This window comes from Zingiber officinale, chromosome 7A, assembly GCF_018446385.1.
Source record: "Zingiber officinale cultivar Zhangliang chromosome 7A, Zo_v1.1, whole genome shotgun sequence".
NCBI classification, from domain to species: Eukaryota; Viridiplantae; Streptophyta; class Magnoliopsida; order Zingiberales; family Zingiberaceae; genus Zingiber; species Zingiber officinale.
Window position 1 is genome coordinate 16,124,933 of NC_055998.1, and position 17,483 is coordinate 16,142,415.

The 17,483-nt window shown below is 42.1% G+C and overlaps 1 pseudogene; it reads left to right on the top strand.

Moving 5' to 3' along the window:
• The first annotated feature begins 2,113 nt into the window (after positions 1-2,113).
• On the top strand, positions 2,114-2,291 carry LOC122003333 (annotated as a pseudogene).
• The last annotated feature ends 15,192 nt before the right edge of the window (positions 2,292-17,483 follow it).

The following is a 17,483-nucleotide window of genomic DNA, read 5'->3' on the forward strand; positions in this document are numbered from 1 at the left end:
AGATACATAGACAGATTACCTAGACTTAAGATGCTTAATTCAGTGCATCAACATAAGTTTGAACGTTAAATACAAAACACATATTAATCAGGTTAAGTTATTCAGTTTAGTCAAATACTAACTGATTACAATTGACTTAACCTGACTAACCAAGTGAAAGCTACTATCATCTAATAGTCAGTGAGTAACTAATTGGTTAGACATTTTTAATGTCAGTTTCGGGGGGAGGGAATTAATTTAAATTTCTTTTATTTAGTTTTTTTAGTTTTGAAAAATAATTTTTTTTTTAAACTAACTTTTACAACCCCAATTTCGAAAATTGGAAATTGGACTTTTATAAATTTTGAAAATTAGATTTTTTTGACTTTGAAAATTAAAATTTATAAACTTACCTTTTATAATCTAAAGATAAATTTTATACAAATTTATTTTTGAAAATTTATATAAACTTACTTTAGTAAACCTAACTCTCTCTGAACTTAATACTTGAAAATTACTATAAATTAAAAATTAACTTTTGGAGGTTACAAACTTAGCTTTAAAATTTTATAAAATTAGTTTTTCTTACTTTTTTGAAAATTAGCCTCTATACAATTTATGTTTGAAAACTGTCGTTTGCAAGCTTATTTTGAAAGTTAAGTTGATTTTCAACCTAAGTTAGCTACTTTTTTTTTTTCTAAACTTAGTTATTTTGAAAACTAAAAAGAAAAAGTTTAAAGAAAAATTTTCAAAATTTTTCTACTTTAAACTCCTCCAAGTCAACCTGATTTTAGTTCGGATTCTCTATTGCATTATTTTCCTTAACCACTTATTTTTCCTACATTCTTTTGATGAATGTCAAAGGGGAAGGTTAGATAGTTTAAGTTAGTTAGCAACAAAAAATTACCAAAAAATAAAACAAGACTAACTTAACATCATTGCTTGTGCTTATTTATTATATTTTTTTCACTAATTTAACTAGGTTGTCATTGCATCAAAAAGGGGGAGATTGTTGGTGCGGTTAGCACTAATGATCTAACTCAGGTTTTGATAAATAACAAAGTAGATTAAGTTAGTTTCATTGTGATTTAACATTTTGACCGAGTGTACAAGAGAAGTCCAGCTAGGTCGACGAGCCAACCGGATAGCTAGCACGAAACCCAGATAGGTCAACGGACTGACCGGATGTCTGGCACGAAGCCCAATTAGGTCGACGGGCCGACTAGATAGCTGGCACGAAGGCCAAATATGTTGACGGGCTGACCAGATGTCTGGCACGAAGTTCAGGTAGGTCGACGGGCTGACCTGATAGCTAGCACGAAGTCCAGACGGGTCAAAGGACTGGCCGGACATCTGGCAGGTAAGTTAAGGTAAGTCACTAGAGGGGAGTGAAACTTAGGCGCCGATCCAACTTAGAACCATTTCGGAACTCTAAGTTGAGATCTTGACTAGATTCCGATCTCGGCGAGACAGAATCTAATTACTACTTGTTCCTTCTATAAATTGTGCTAACACTTTGTTTTGCAGGGATGTATAATTTGCATTCCGGCTCAGACTAACGTTTTCTTGCAGGTAGCTGGAAAATGGAGGTCCGGGCGCCCGGAGTGCAAACTTTATCTTCTCGCCGTGTCGCCACGTGGAGCTCTATGGTTGGCTGGGCTACGTCACACTCCAGGCGCCCGGAGCCTCCTATATAAGGAGGGTGAGCCCTGGAGCAAAAGACAATTCACTACAACGCCATCCAATGCTTGCTCTGCTGTGCTGTGCTCCTCCAACGCTGAAGCTTCTCCGACAACGCGTTGTTTCTTATTTTTCTTTCTTAATTATTGTCGGTACTTCATTTCTTTAGCATTCCTGTACTTTCACTTTGTAATAGCATTTTTCGAATTGCTAGTGGATTGCCCAACGAAAGCACTTGACGAGTGCGAGCCTTAGAGTAGAAGTCGATGAAGGTTCCGAACCAAGTAAAACGGTTTGTGTTAGCGTTGTATTTTTATTTTCTGCTGCATACTCATCTTTCGATCTATATTCACCCCCCTCTATCGACTTTCACAATCCAACAAATATCACATCTTAAGATTGACAACACCGTGAGCGAAGATATATATATTTTGGGTCGACAACGTTAGAAAGTATACATTTCTCAACCTTTTGGCTAAGATGAAATATAATATCTATTCTTATCAGTTTAACATCTAATATAAAAAATTAAATTAAGTTTTTATGGGAGAGAGTCCGTTATAGTAGCATGATGATGAAGTTCTCGAGCGTCGCCTTTACATTGCACTACTGATAAATCTAATTTATGGGACTAGAATATTAATTTAAGTACACATTATAATTTATGGGTCTAGAATATTAATTTAAATATACGTATAATGTGTGTACATCAGGACTAGTGTATATATATAATTTATTGTTTATTCCGGAAATAATAATAATTGCATCCTTGATTGGATATGTGATTTGATGAGCTATTTTTTTAATTATCCTTAAAATAATATATTTTTTTTTTCTAAACTAACTATTGGCCGTGGTCTACAATTCTACAAAAATATTTGGATCAAAGTATTTATTTCAATAATAATTTTGGATTTGCTTTTTTCACAGATTTTCGATGAAAAAACAAAAATATTTTGAATTTGTGAACTCTTGGAAAAAAAACAAAATTTAATTTTAAAAAATGCTGAAAATTTTATCACTTTGAGGGCAAGGTAAGATAGCATAAACAAAAAGAAATCTGGGGCAAAATGACTTTTTACAATGTCAAAGAAGAATTTCGTAAAACCAGAAAAAGCATGGGGCGAAATGAAATTTTTGTTGGTGTACAATAAAATTTCTTAAACATTATAATTTTTGTTGGTATCATTTGATTCGTTGCTCTCTCGCAAAGCGACTGTCAGCGACGCAGCAGATCAATCGCCGCCGGCTTTAATGGAATAGAAGATGGTGGCAGAGGATTAGCGATAATACTCGATACCCCGGCGATGACCTTCGATGAAGCTGGGGAGACCTCGACCTAAGGTTCGCTGACAGCTTGTTCGCTTTTCCCCCCTTGTTGTCTGCTCGATTCATCATTTCTGGTTCAGATTGTGGAGGGGAAAATGCCGATTCTGAATCGCGTATCGTTGGGCCAGTGTTCTCAGGTTCAAAGGGCATTAGCCTTTCTCGTTCACTTGTCTTTGATGGAAAAGGTGACAACTTTTCTTGATTTGGGAGAGCAAAAGGTCACCTTGTTCTCCTCTCCTTTTCTAGGTCTTCTGTGCACATTGGTGGAGAGAGGTATGGAGTTTCAGCGTGTTGTCACGTTGATGATGATGATGATCATCATCATCATCAAGTAGGAAAGCTGTTTCTTGATTTGCTATGTTGCCTCTGGTCAAAGCAAATATCTACTTCCACCTTTGGTTTCATGGTCAAACTCTGTGGCTGTGGCCTTTGCTGATTTTACAAAGTGAGCGTCTTCTTTCTCCTCTGTGTTTTGCCTGATGGTCTCTGCTTTAGGTTTTTTCAGTTAGATCCTTTAATCAAAGTTAGCTTCCTGGCATGTCAAAAAGTTGAATTGTTGATTGAGATAAATATGAAGTTCTTGGAGCAAAAAGTTCAAGGGTTTTCACTTGTAGATAACACGACTTTTCATTTGTTTCAAAACCCAAAAGGTAAATGATATATATACATGCGCTCCATATCTAGTAGAGTCTCTATTTAGTTTGTCATATGAACATCAATCTGGTGTAAAAATCAATCCATCTTTCTATATAATATTTTCAATTTAGAATTATCAAAATGATTAACCAGGTCAAGTAACGTTAAACTTGGGGCGACTGGTCCGGTCCCATGAAAATTTTTCATCGATTGCCAACGTAAATCAGAGAAGTACACATGGAGGCCCATCTTGACAACCAACATTCTTAGGTCCACTATCTATTTTTCTCAAGAATACGTCGTAACTGAATCTCAAACTCTAAATCTCTAATCTATCATTGTAGGACATAACCGTGATACCCTGCCCTCGGGATGGTATCTAGATAATTCCATCGGCCGACCGACTCGACCCTATGGAATTGTCAAGTTAGTACTGTTGGTCCCGTATAGGCCGGCAAGAGGGATGAATTGCCCTGAAAATAAATTGCACATTTCTCGAACTTTAGGCTTTAGTTAACAAACACTTGTAAATTAAGATAAAATGAATGCATAAAAGAGAAATACGAAACTATCAATTTACTTGACTTATAATCGGGGAGGTTGCTAATCCAAAGCAAAAGTAAGCACTAGCAAGAATCTCCTTCTTCGATAAGGTTGGAGGTTGAGAAGCCTCGTATAACAGTTTACAGCTCAGAAAGTAGAAAAACATATTTGAAAATCATATACAAGTGTTGTGTTTGAGCTAGAAGACATCTCCTCTTATTATATTGCTTAGAACACTTTTTATCGTTAGCTGACGTGGCACTAGAGGTGCCTCCGTTGAGCATGAGGCGCCTCCAGCTCAGCAAAATCTATCTAATTAATGTTGATATATTTAATGGCTCTGGATGCATGGAGGTGCCACCGTTCTGCTGAGGCGCTTCCTGTGAGTAGTCATTGTTGTGAATGAGTTTTGTGTGGAGGCACCTCCATTCCTTCTAAGGCGCATCCCTACCTTTTTAGCTGAAGTGCCTCCAGTCCGTGGAGGAGCCTCCGTGCCTTTCTATTGTAGAGGCAATCCAAACCATCCGAGGCGCCTCCATTCCTATAAGGTGCCTTGGGTCTTCAAGTCAGAACTCTTCATTCCAAGGTCAACCTCCGAGTTGACCTTTTCTGGACTTTTGCTCCTGTGGGTGATGCTTCCGATCGTCTGGAGTTAAACTCACTTGAACCCAAGTTCGATCTTCTCCTCGAGAAGACTTCCTTCCTGACTTCTCATCCCTCGGGCCGTCGCGTGCGTCCTTCTCGCTCCCCAGTGTACTTTTCCGCAGATTCTCACCCCTCGGATACACCGAGTCTGTCGACTCAATTCCCATGCCATCCTTCTCTTCCGTTGCATCTTCCGTTCGACTTCTTATGTTCCTAAGTTCCTGCACACTTAAATACAAGACATCAAAAATAAACATGCCCCAACTTAACTTGGTTGATGACATCAAAATCAATCTAGGGTACTTACAGATATCTGCTAGTTATCGAGATCAAACCACTTATATAAGAAATTCTGTTGCTTTCCTAGGCCAAACTTATGGTGAACTAGCGGAGATGCCAAAAATTTTAGTTCTTCTTTAAGCGATTTCAAAATACAATTTTGGCATTGCTTTGCAGGAGTTTGGTTACAATGAAGAAACATGGCTGCCTTGGTCCTTGGTGTTATCCTCAAGCTCCTCTAGCATATGAACACTGGTACTGAAGTTGGAGCTGAGCATGGCTCATCTGTCCTCCAAGTTGTCGGTATTGTTCTGACTGGTGGAGACTTATACCCAAACCAGGGTTTCTATATTCGAGTTTCTTATTCCTCATAAGCTACTTTTGTTTCCTTCCTCGACAAGATCCAGCTAGGTCAGTGAATCCATGTTGATCGCATTAAGGCCGCCTCCCCTTGTGCCAATTCTTAGAGGTGTCAATTGTTGGTACAATCGACCTACAGGGTTTCGATATTTGACAATGTATCTAAGTCTGGTCAGTTTGACCAAGAGTTGATCCAAACAAGACTTAATATTTGGAAGAGAGAATTCTAGTCAGGACTAAATTTACTAGTAAAGGTAAGGCAGGTGAGAAGTCTACTAAGTGACTAGTTCTAATTGGAGATTAGGCAAGGAGAAGTCCTGGTGAGTGAAATCAAGTCCTAGTGAGTGAAACTAGATAATGAAAGCCCTGGTGAGTGAAGTCAGACCCTAGTGAATGAAGCTAGATAGTGAAAGTCCTAGAGAGTGAAGTCGGACCCTAGTGAGTGAAGCTAGGTGATGGAAGTCCTGGTAAGTGAAATCTGACAGTGGAAGTCTTAGTGAGTGAAGCTAGGCAACCCTAGGGAAAGGTAACCCTAAATAATAAAAAGTCTTGGAGGAGTAAACTCTAAGCATGTGTGACCGACTGGTTTCCGATCGACCACGCACGATCAACCAAACTAGTGAATTATTAATAATGCTAGCACTATGTTTCTTTACTATTTTGCCAACTCCATGTTGCAGGTAAGTCTTAGTAGATCAACTTGGTCAGATACTAAACAAGACCAGAAAAAGTCTAAATAAGTCTGGAGGACCAGATGTTTGGCAAGTAAGTGGAGGTAAGCATTGGAGGAGAATGTTTCAGTGAGGACGAGTTCCAATTTGGGACTTTAAGCGTAGGTTAAGTTTAGATCCATTTTGAAAATCTAAACTAAAATTCTAACTAGATCATGGTCTTGGATAGATAGAATCTAATTAATAAATTATTTATTTTATTGTGATAACTTTGTTTTGTTGGACTAACATATTTTACAAGATAAAAGGAGCACAAAATGCCTCGGGTGAACAGTACTCGAGGCATCTTCCATGCGAAGGAAGACGCCTTGGGCTGGGCGATAGAAGGCGCCTTCGAGAGCTTGATGTTGGTGCAACCTTAGGTCAAGGTTGACCTGGTTGACCCGACTCGAGTTGACCTGACTCGAGTTGTATTTTGATGTTTGACGATGTTTGACGAGAAGAGAGTTGTATTCTTGATGTTTGACAAGAATAGATGTTTGGGAGATTGTAGGTGCAACCTTAGGTCAAGGTTGACCTGGTTGACCTGATTCGGGAAAAGTCCAAGCAGGGAGCTTGGCACGCGAAAAGTCCAAGTACGGAGACTTGGCACTGGAAAAGTCCAAGTACAGAGACTTGGCACGGGGAAAAGTCCAAGCAGGTAGCTTGGCACGCGAAAAGTCCAAGTATGGAGACTTGGCACTGGAAAAGTCCAAGTACGGAGACTTGGCACGGGGAAAAGTCCAAGCAGGTAGCTTGGCACGCGGAAAGTCCAAGTATGGAGACTTGGCACGGGGAAAGTCCAAACAGGGAGTTTGGCACGGGGAAAAGTCCTGGTGAGTGAAGCCAGGCAGTCGGGAAATCTTGGTGAGTGAAGCCAGGTGAAAATCCTAGTGAGTGAAGGTAGGTGAAAGTGGAAGTCCTGGTGAGTGAAGCCAGGCATTCGTGAAAGTCCTGGTGAGTGAAGCCAGGCAGTTTGGAAAGTCCTGGTGAGTGAGGCCAGGCAAGGGAAAGTCCTAGTGAGTGAAGCTAGGCAGTTCGGAAGTCCTGGTGAGTGAAGCCAGGTAGTTGTGGAAATCCTGGTGAGTGAAGCCAGGTGAAAACCCTAGTGAGTGAAACTAGGTGAAAGTCCTGGTGAGTGAAGCCGGGCAAGGGAAAATCCAGATGGATCAAGGGTGATCGGACATCTGGTGATGGGAAGTCCAAGTAGGTCATAGGAGTGACCGGATACTTGGTACGGAGAGAAAAGTCTAAGTGGGTCAAAGGGATTGACCGGACACTTAGCGGGGAGTCCTAGCAGGTCAAGGGAGTGACTGGATGCTAGGCGCAATGTACCAACAGGTCAAGATTGACCGGATGTTGGTTTGGACTTGGTTTGGGCGAAAACCATGAACTGGATCGATCTGGTGATCGATCCAGTGATACCTCGAATATTCTGATCGGTCTGGTGACCGATCAGAATACATCGCAGCTCATCGGTGATAACCGATCGGTGACCGATCGTGAGTCGATCGAGCCGAACAGAGCGAGGCGCGAGAGGGGCTGATCGGTCCGGGACCGATCAGGCCTGATCGGTCCCGGAAGGATCTGATCCTCTGGTTCGATCGACCGATCAGAGGTTCTGATCGGTCCATGGACCGATCGGGGACGGAAATGGATCGGTCTGTGGACCGATCCACATGGAGCCTGATCGGTCCACAGACCGATCCAAGCACTAGCCGTTGCGACACAACGGCTAGATTTCTTCTGTGTTTCTTCGCTTTCTTCGCAGGTTATAAAAGGAGGGCTGCTGCTGCGAGCCTCAACTCTTCTTCTTCTTCTTCTACTACTTCTAGCTTGCTGCTGCTTGCGATCTGAGCTTTGTTGAGCTCTCCCCAGTAAGCTTCGTGTGAGCTTCCAGTCGACGGTCAGCTGCTGCTGTTGTCCGAGAAGTTGTTGCTTCACAGGCAGTCGACAAGAAGGCGAGTTAGTGTTTGTACATGGTTCTTGTCTTTCTACTTGTATTTCTTGTACTCCTTCTTGTTGTTGCAAGTTTTGTGGCGAGGTTTCTCCACCCAGAAGGAGTTCATATTAGCCGGTTTTCCGGGGACTCATCCACCGATGGATTGACTGGACTCGTCCACCTTACGGACACGCCGAGGAGTAGGAGCCCTAATCTCCGAACCTCGTTACATCGGTTTGTCTGAGAAACGCGACGATTTGGGGTCGGCTATTCACACCCCCCTCTCTAGCCTCCGTACGAAGGATCCTAACAAGTGGTATCAGAGCCAGGTTGCTCTTCGTTGGATTAACACCCGGGGGAGCACAAGCTAGAGAATGGATCGACTCGGAGAAGACATCACGTTTCCACCATTCTACGAGTGCTGCGACTTCGAGTATTGGAAGGTAAGAATGAGGTATTTTCTTATGACTAACCTTGAAAATTGGAGTTGTGTGCAGGTAGGGTTTACTCATCCGGTGGATAAAGACGGAGAAACCCTAGAGAAGAAAAAGTGGGCAAAGGAGCAAATCCACCAATCCACAATCAACGATGAGGTAACGAAAATTCTTGAATTTTCATTACCTAATGATATTTTGTGTAAGGTAGGTGGTTATAACAATGCCAAGGAGTTGTGGAACAACTTGGCCAAGTTCCATGAGGAGAGCTCCACTTCAAGCCATGAAGAGGAGTCAAGTGAGCTAAGTAACTCACACCATGGAAGAGAGGAATTAGAAGTTGAGGGTTACTCAACATCTAAGGAAGAAGAGGAGGAGAGCACTTCTTCAAGATTGGAGCAAGAAGAAGCATCTACCTCCGGAAGGGATGAAGGAGAGAGTCTACATTCATCCTCAACCCTAGGTAACTCAAGTACTTTAATTTCAAGCAAATTACACATAATGCGTTTTGAGTGTAGGGAGTTTGGGCACTACAAGAGTAAGTGTCCAAAGAGGATTAGAAAGTCTCCACCGGCGCCAAAGGTCAAGGAAGCCGGAGTCCCGATACGCAAAGGCAAGGAGCACGTGGTGTGCTTCCAATGCAAGCGAAGGGGACACTATAGGAGTCAATGTCCGAGGGGGAGGCAACCTCACAAGGACAAGAGACCGAGCACGTCGATAGGGGGAGCTAAGGCAAACCCTAAGGTAACATTTAAGGCACATTCTTGCAATAATAATAAGACTCATGCTAGTAGTTTTATTGCAATTGTCAAGAATGATAAGCATGATAATCTTAGGAATCAATATATGTGCTTAGGTGCCAAACATGTGATCCTAGATAAGGATAACACTAGGAAAGCCAACTCTAGAATTAACTCATCTAAGGCTAAGGAAAACCTAGGTAGGAATCCCAAATCAACTAGACACATGCCTAGGAATGCCTCAAAGAACAATGACAAATTAAAACTTGAGGTATTAGAGAAGGAGAATCAAGTCTTGAGGTCAAGACTTGATACTTTGGAAGAGACTCTTAAGAACTTGGAGAAGTCATCTCTAGGGTTTAAGGGTCAAAAACCAATGTCCAAGGACAAGAAAGGTTTGGGTCACAAACCTAAGTCCCAAATGGTCAAGCCCACCTATCATAATGTTCCATTCGATTATGGAACAACACCTAGGGCTAGGAAGACCAACACCAAGGTCACAAGGGGAGTCACCCCTAGAGTTGATCTTGATGAGTCCCAAATGACCAAGGCTTTAAAGCCTAAGAGAGTCATTAGGAGGGTTGCTAGGGAAGTTATCCCTAGTGAATATTTAGTGAACCCAATGAGCTCAAATAGGTATTGGGTTCCTAGGAGCATCTTCTCTACCCCATAGATGGGTTAGAGAGTGTCAACTCCGATTAGAAGGGTAGTTAACCCAACTTTGAGGAAATTGATGCTCAAGGAGCATTTTCAAGGTTTTGGGAACCTTTGAAAATGAAATGGAATATTTACTCCTTGGAAGAGTAAAATGTGCCATTATGGAAAATGATGATGTTAATTTCAATTGGCACAATTTGGGAAAATCTAGAGAACTCTTGAGGAAAAATGAAACATGCCAAGAGTTGAGGATAAATTTGATCTTTAAGTGGCATGAATGAATCTAGAGTTCAAGAAGTGTCAAAATTAGGATTTTGGCATATTAGGGCAATCAAGGGTTAAAGCTTAAGCATTAGCTAAGGCTAAGGATACTTAGATAGGTAATCTAGGTATGTCTTATTCATGTTAAATCTTGCCATGATTGTTTGCCCTCACATGTCATGACATCATATTTAAGTTTATCTTTTGAAATGTCATGATAATGCTTAGGTTAGTTTTATGTCATGTTTATTTAAGTTCCAAACTTTATGTCATGACATCATGACATTGGCACATGCTTCTATTTATGATATCATTTCATGCCATGTCATTATCTCTTGCATTAATGATCAATTTAAATTGATTCAAGGATAGAAACACAATTTGATATTGAGATCAAATTGGTGTTTAGAAAATGCATGAGAACTTAGCCTAAGATAACCTAAACCCATATCTCACATCAAAATTGACTTGGATGTGTTTTATACACCTAAGATGTGTGTGAGATATTAGGATCATGAGTTAGGATCAAGGTACATAGTTCTTGTACCTAGATGAGCCTAATTCAAGAGATTGGGGATCATAGGGAAAGCTTGTGTACAAGTCATGTGCATATAGTCCTAAGATTGTGGTCCCAAATTAAAGGGTTTAAAATCATTTCAAAATTGATTAGAAAAACCTTGGTGAAGCTTTTCTAGTGATAGCATTCATCATTGAACAAAGTGATACAAAGTTTTTGCAACTTTGAGCTATTTCAAAACTTTTCGAACTTTGTATCAAGATTTGAAAATGGAAGTTATTTTCATAGAAAACTATTTTTACTTGATAGTATATGTTATGAGGAATATATCCTCAAAATTTTATAATTTTTAGAATTTTCTGGAATTTGTTGTGAGTTTCTGAATTTCGGGAGAAGGAAATCAGAACTCGAGTCTGTCCAAGGCTGGATCGGTCACTGGACCGATCCAGGGAAGGCTGAATCGGTCTGGGGACCGATCCAGAGGGGTTCTGATCGGTCCGGTGACCGATCAGGCGTGCTGAATTTGCTGAATTTCGGCTGTGATCTGAAATTTCAGTTGTGGAAGTTGAGTTTCGGGTTTCTAAAGGTTTGAAACTCTCCAAGACATTGTTGGTGCAATGGTCAAGGGGGAGTTGACCTTTAGGGGGAGTCTTACCTAATTGTCAAGGGGGAGTTGACTTTTAGGGGGAGTTTTTACTCCTTAAGACCTTTTGAGGATTAGTGATATGAGATTGTCACTAAGTTGATTGTTGTATTTAGTATCAAGGGGGAAATTAAGGGTTTCAATGAAAGGTATGAGACTTTCATTGGGAAGAAACTCTTGACCTTGATTCCCTCTTTTTGATGTATGTCAAAAAGGGGGAGAGATGTCCCAAGGGGGAGAATGGGAGAATGCCCGGAGAATGTTCAGAGAGAACATTGGAATTGGAAAACCTAAGTTAGGTTATCGGTTTAACCTAACTTGATTATGAATTTTGTCAAACATCAAAAAGGGGGAGATTGTTGGTGCAACCTTAGGTCAAGGTTGACCTGGTTGACCCGACTCGAGTTGACCTGACTCGAGTTGTATTTTGATGTTTGACGATGTTTGACGAGAAGAGAGTTGTATTCTTGATGTTTGACAAGAATAGATGTTTGGGAGATTGTAGGTGCAACCTTAGGTCAAGGTTGACCTGGTTGACCTGATTCGGGAAAAGTCCAAGCAGGGAGCTTGGCAGGAAAAGTCCAAGCACGGAGACTTGGGAAAAGTCCAAGCACGGAGACTTGGCACGGGAAAAGTCCAAGCGGTAGTTGGCACGCGAAAAGTCAAGTATGGAGACTTGGCATGGAAAAGTCCAAGTACGGAGACTTGGCACGGGAAAAGTCAAGTAGCTTGGCGCGCGGAAAGTCCAAGTATGGAGACTTGGCACGGGAAAGTCCAAACAGGGAGTTTGGCACGGGAAAAGTCCGGTGAGTGAAGCCAGGTGGAAATCTTGGTGAGTGAAGCGGTGAAAATCCTAGTGAGTGAAGGTAGGTGAAAGTGGAAGTCCCGGTGAGTGAAGTGCAGCTTCGTGAAAGTCTGGTGAGTGAAGCTAGGCGGTTTGGAAGTCCTGGTGAGTGAGGCAAGGAAAGTCCTAGTGAGTGAAGCTAGGCGGTTGGAAGTCCCGGTGAGTGAAGCCGGTTAGTGGGAAATTCTGGTGAGTGAAGCCGGTGAAAACCCTAGTGAGTGAAACTAGGTGAAAGTCCCGTGAGTGAAGCCGCAAGGAAAATCCAGATGAATCAAGGGTGATCGGACATCTGGTGATGGGAAGTCCAAGTAGGTCATAGGAGTGACCGGATACTTGGTACGAAGAGAAAAGTCTAAGTGGGTCAAAGGGATTGACCGGACACTTAGCGGGGAGTCCTAGCAGGTCAAGGGAGTGACTGGATGCTAGGCGCAATGTACCAACAGGTCAAGATTGACCGGATGTTGGTTTGGACTTGGTTTGGGCGAAAACCATGAGCTGGATCGATCTGGTGATCGATCCAGTGATACAGCGAATATTCTGATCGGTTTGATGACCGATCAGTAACATACTGTGTGATAACTGATCGGTCTGGTGACCGATCAGGAGTCGATCAGAAGCCGAACAGGAGCGAGGCGCAAGAGGGGCTGATCGGTCTGGGGACCGATCAGCACAAAGCCTGATCGGTCCCCAGACCGATCAGGAAGTTCCCTGATCGGTCTGTGGACCGATCAGGAGGTTCCCTGATCGGTCCATGGACCGATCAGGGACGGAACAGAAGCGAAGGCTAGGGAATAGGATCGGTCTGTGGACCGATCCACATGGAGCCTGATCGGTCCACAGACCGATCCAAGCACTAGCCGTTGCGACACAACGGCTAGATTTCTTCTGTGTTTCTTCGCTTTCTTCGCAGGTTATAAAAGGAGGGCTGCTGCTGCGAGCCTCAACTCTTCTTCTTCTTCTTCTACTACTTCTAGCTTGCTGCTGCTTGCGATCTGAGCTTTGTTGAGCTCTCCCCAGTAAGCTTCGTGTGAGCTTCCAGTCGACGGTCAGCTGCTGCTGTTGTCCGAGAAGTTGTTGCTTCACAGGCAGTCGACAAGAAGGCGAGTTAGTGTTTGTACATGGTTCTTGTCTTTCTACTTGTATTTCTTGTACTCCTTCTTGTTGTTGCAAGTTTTGTGGCGAGGTTTCTCCACCCAGAAGGAGTTCATATTAGCCGGTTTTCCGGGGACTCATCCACCGACGGATTGACTGGACTCGTCCACCTTACAGATACGCCGAGGAGTAGGAGCCCTAATCTCCGAACCTCGTTACATCGGTTTGTCTGAGAAACGCGACGATTTGGGGTCGGCTATTCACACCCCCCTCTCTAGCCTCCGTACAAAGGATCCTAACACTTGAAAGGTGCCTTTAGTCGGATAACGCAGAAGACCTTGGCGACGATAAGGTATTGTTTTCTCGGAATAAAATTTTGCCTTTAGAAGGTGCCTCCAGTGCTATGGAAGACACCTTCAACGCTCAATAAAAGGTCTCAACTAGTGCTTCAAGATAATCTCTTCTACAAGCTTCTACGCTTTTGTTCGACGTTCCGAATACTCCTACTTTGTGATGTTGCTCTGCTACGACACTGCCATGCCCGACTATAGTAGACAGGTCGTCACCGACACATGAGAGCTCTTACTTTGACGTCTTCATGTTGGTAACTGGTTTTTAATTCTGTACTTACTTTTGTAATGCCCTCTTTCACTATATTTAAAGCATGTTATATAATTTTTAACTTTTAAATTTACTAGTTTACCTTTTGAATTCTCATTAGGATTCTCCTCCTTGTCCATCGTCGTCTCATATTCGGATTCTGACTTTTGTTCTGACTCAGATTCAGATCCTTCTACCTCCTCCTTTGCCATTATGCCATGAAGCTGGTCTAATCTGATTCTCCCAAGCCTGATTCTGATGATGACTCTAGGGATTCGGACTCATATTCGAGCTCGAGTTTGACTTGATCTTCCAGTTGTGACAGATCCTCGTGAAGTTCATTTAGCCAGGTCTAAAAGTCGTAGGTATATTTGAATTCTCCGATTCTGCATACAATTTTCTTAGTTAGGTATCTTCAGCACATTTGAGTGCATGGCTTGTACCGGCGTGGAAAAGACTGAATTAGCCATATATTCAGTGTCGGCTTGATCAGTCTATAGAGGATCGATGTATCCTATTTCATGTGGACTTTGACCATGGACTGTCTATACTTGGTCAGATGACTTAAAAGGTACAACCGGCTAGGTGACCCCACTGATGTGGAAAGGTGTAGGGCTACCTGCGAAATACTTATAATATGCAATCGTTACTAGGGTGTATAATGTGGAGAGTACTTAAGGTATATGATAATAAACTTTCCTCATTAGGTATAGTCTCTGTAATGGTACAACATGGATGTGTAACGTTGAACCATAGTGGGTATTTCGTTCGTTCTCTAGTAGTTATTTTGAACTTAGAGCATGGTTAATACTGGATGCTTAGGTTGTTATACCTTGGATTGTCTATGATTGTTGTTTTCCTGTGTGGTACTTATGCTTGATTTTTGGAGGTTTATGTTATATGCAGTCTCATGTCTTGATTCCTGAATTCTATTGTATATACCCTTGTAGAGTAGGTTGTATAGGGATTGTCTGGTTGATTGGATTAAATATGCTGATTATGCATATCTAGGTTGTGTGTACATATGATGGGTATGTGTTGTAGGATTCCTATGTTAGACTGCCCATTTGTAGGTGGTGTGTGTATACATGTCCAATTAGGGTTATTGTAGGTTTCTTATGGATTATACCTATGCGGTTAGGTGTACGTGTTTGATTGTATTATTGGAGGTATCTTGTCGATTTAATTTGTGTTGTAGTATGCGTACATCTGTTTGGTGTATTATTGGAGGTATCTTGTCGATTTAATCTATGTTGTAGTATGTGTACATTTGTTTAGTGTATTATGGGAGGTATCTTGTTGATTATATCTGTTCTGTGTGTACACTCGCGTCTATTATAATTTGTTGGAAGTATTACGTTGATTATACTCTTGGCGCATACGTATATATGTTAGGTGAGTATTGTTTGAGGTGTACTGTCGATTATACCTACGTTGATATTTGCATACGGGTTCGGTATGTATTGTTGGAGGTATCATGCTGATTTATACCTGTGTTATGAGTGTGTTTGGTGTGTACTAATTGGAGGATTATGTCGATCATACCTATGTAGTGTGCACATGTGTCGGGTGTATTATTGGTAGTATCATGATGATTCTACCTATGTTGAGTGTCTACATTATGTCATTGATTGTATACCCTGTCAACTAATTTTCTTACTGGTGAGTGACCCATTACGATGTTGAGGGATTTGACAAAAGATTTGATATGCTTACTAGGTTGTTATACCCTTGGCTACCCTTGGCTACTCTCAGTGATTTCTGGTAGAGTGATCTCGTGCAGTTTCTAGCTGAATAGTTATATGTCTTGGTCACTTATGGATTGTTTGTGGTCGAGCGTTGGTCCCACATATTATGGATTGTTGTGGTGGAGCATTGCTCCCACATTTTGTAGATTGCGTGTAGCAGAGCATTACTCCCATATATATAGATTGCAGATACAGATTACTGATTGTTCGTGGTGGAGTGTTGCTCCCACATATTGAGGATTGCTTGTAATGGAGCACTGCTCCCATATAGGTTGCATTATTAGAGGTGGAGCGTTGCTCTCACATTAGATGATCTATTCTTTGATGATTTATAGTTAGTGATCAGATTTTAGACTTGTTATCGGGGATCCTATACTTGAGTATGTCTATTGTACGGACATTATGAGTTCTTGGTTTTACCATTTAGGCTTACAGAGGCCTAGATATTTTCATGAACTCGATGATTTTGGTATTCCTAGGTTGTTTGGATCGGTTTCCATTATCTTTGTTGACAATGTTGTGATCTATTTCTAATCCGAGGAGAATCACGTACACCATCTTCGCATAATTCTAGAGATGTTTCGATGGAAACATCTATATTTGAAGTTCACGTGGTCAGAAGCCTGTGAGACCAGCTTCCAGGAGCTAAAGCAGAGATTAGCATCGGCACCAGTTCTGGTTCTCCCTTCTGAGAGGACGGATTCGTACTCTACACCGACACTTCTTTATAGGGTTTGGGCGCTATTTTGATGCAGCACGACAGGGTAGTCTCTTATGATTCATGTCAGTTGAAGGTGTTGGAACCCCAAGGTATTTTGATGTGATCAAACAAGCTAAGTTGGGTCCTGCGTTGTCTGACCCTTATGTCTAAGTGTGCAGGAGCTTAGGAACACAGGAAGTCGAGCGGAAAATGCGACTAGCGAGAAGGACGGCACGGGGAAAGAGCCGACGGGCTCGGTGCATTCGAGGGACGAGGTGACCGCGGAAGAGTACACCGGTGGACAAGAAGAACGTGCGCGGCGTTCGAGGGACAAGAAACTGGGAAGGAAGGTTGCTTGAGGAGAAGGTTGGAACTTAGGTTCGGGTGAGCCCTATTCCGGATGGTCGAGATCACCCAAGCTAGCGGAGCCGGAGCAAGCAAGACCCGGACCGAGATGAGCTGAACCGGAGATGAAAAAGTCAACATCTGTTGACTTTGGGCTCCAGGGCGCCCGGAGCCCTCCGGGGCGCTCGGAACCCTTCCGGGCGCCCGAACCTGGATTTTGACCAGGATAGCGTCAAACGCGATCTGATCGTTGGGGGATACAATTTTATCCCCCCAGGGCGTCCGGAACCCCTTCAGGGTGTCCCGACCAGTACTATAAATATAACATTGATCTGCATAGTTAAATCAACGAACTTGTAATTCATTTCCTTCTGTGCTTTCTATTCTTGTGTACTGTCAACGCTGTAAGAGGCTACTCCGCCCAGAGAAGAATCAGATAGTGCGCCATCTTTGCCTTGGATTAGCAATCCTCTGATTGCAAACCAAGTAAACCCTCTTGTGTCTGATCTTTTAATTTAGTCTCTTCTTTTTATTATTACAAGTGTCTGTTAATTAGTTGAATATCCGAGAAAGGTTGGTTTAATTTTTGTAGGGAAATTCACCCCTCCCCTCTTGCCGACCTCCAAAGGGACCAACAGAAGGAGCATGAGAAGAATTACCCTGTACATGATTTGGTGTTGGCCGCCATTATATTTTCTTTAAAAATTGGGTTACATCATATGTAAGGTATTACATTTGGGATTCTTACGGATCAAAGAGTCTCAAATATATTTTCACCCAGAAGGAACTTAATCTCCAA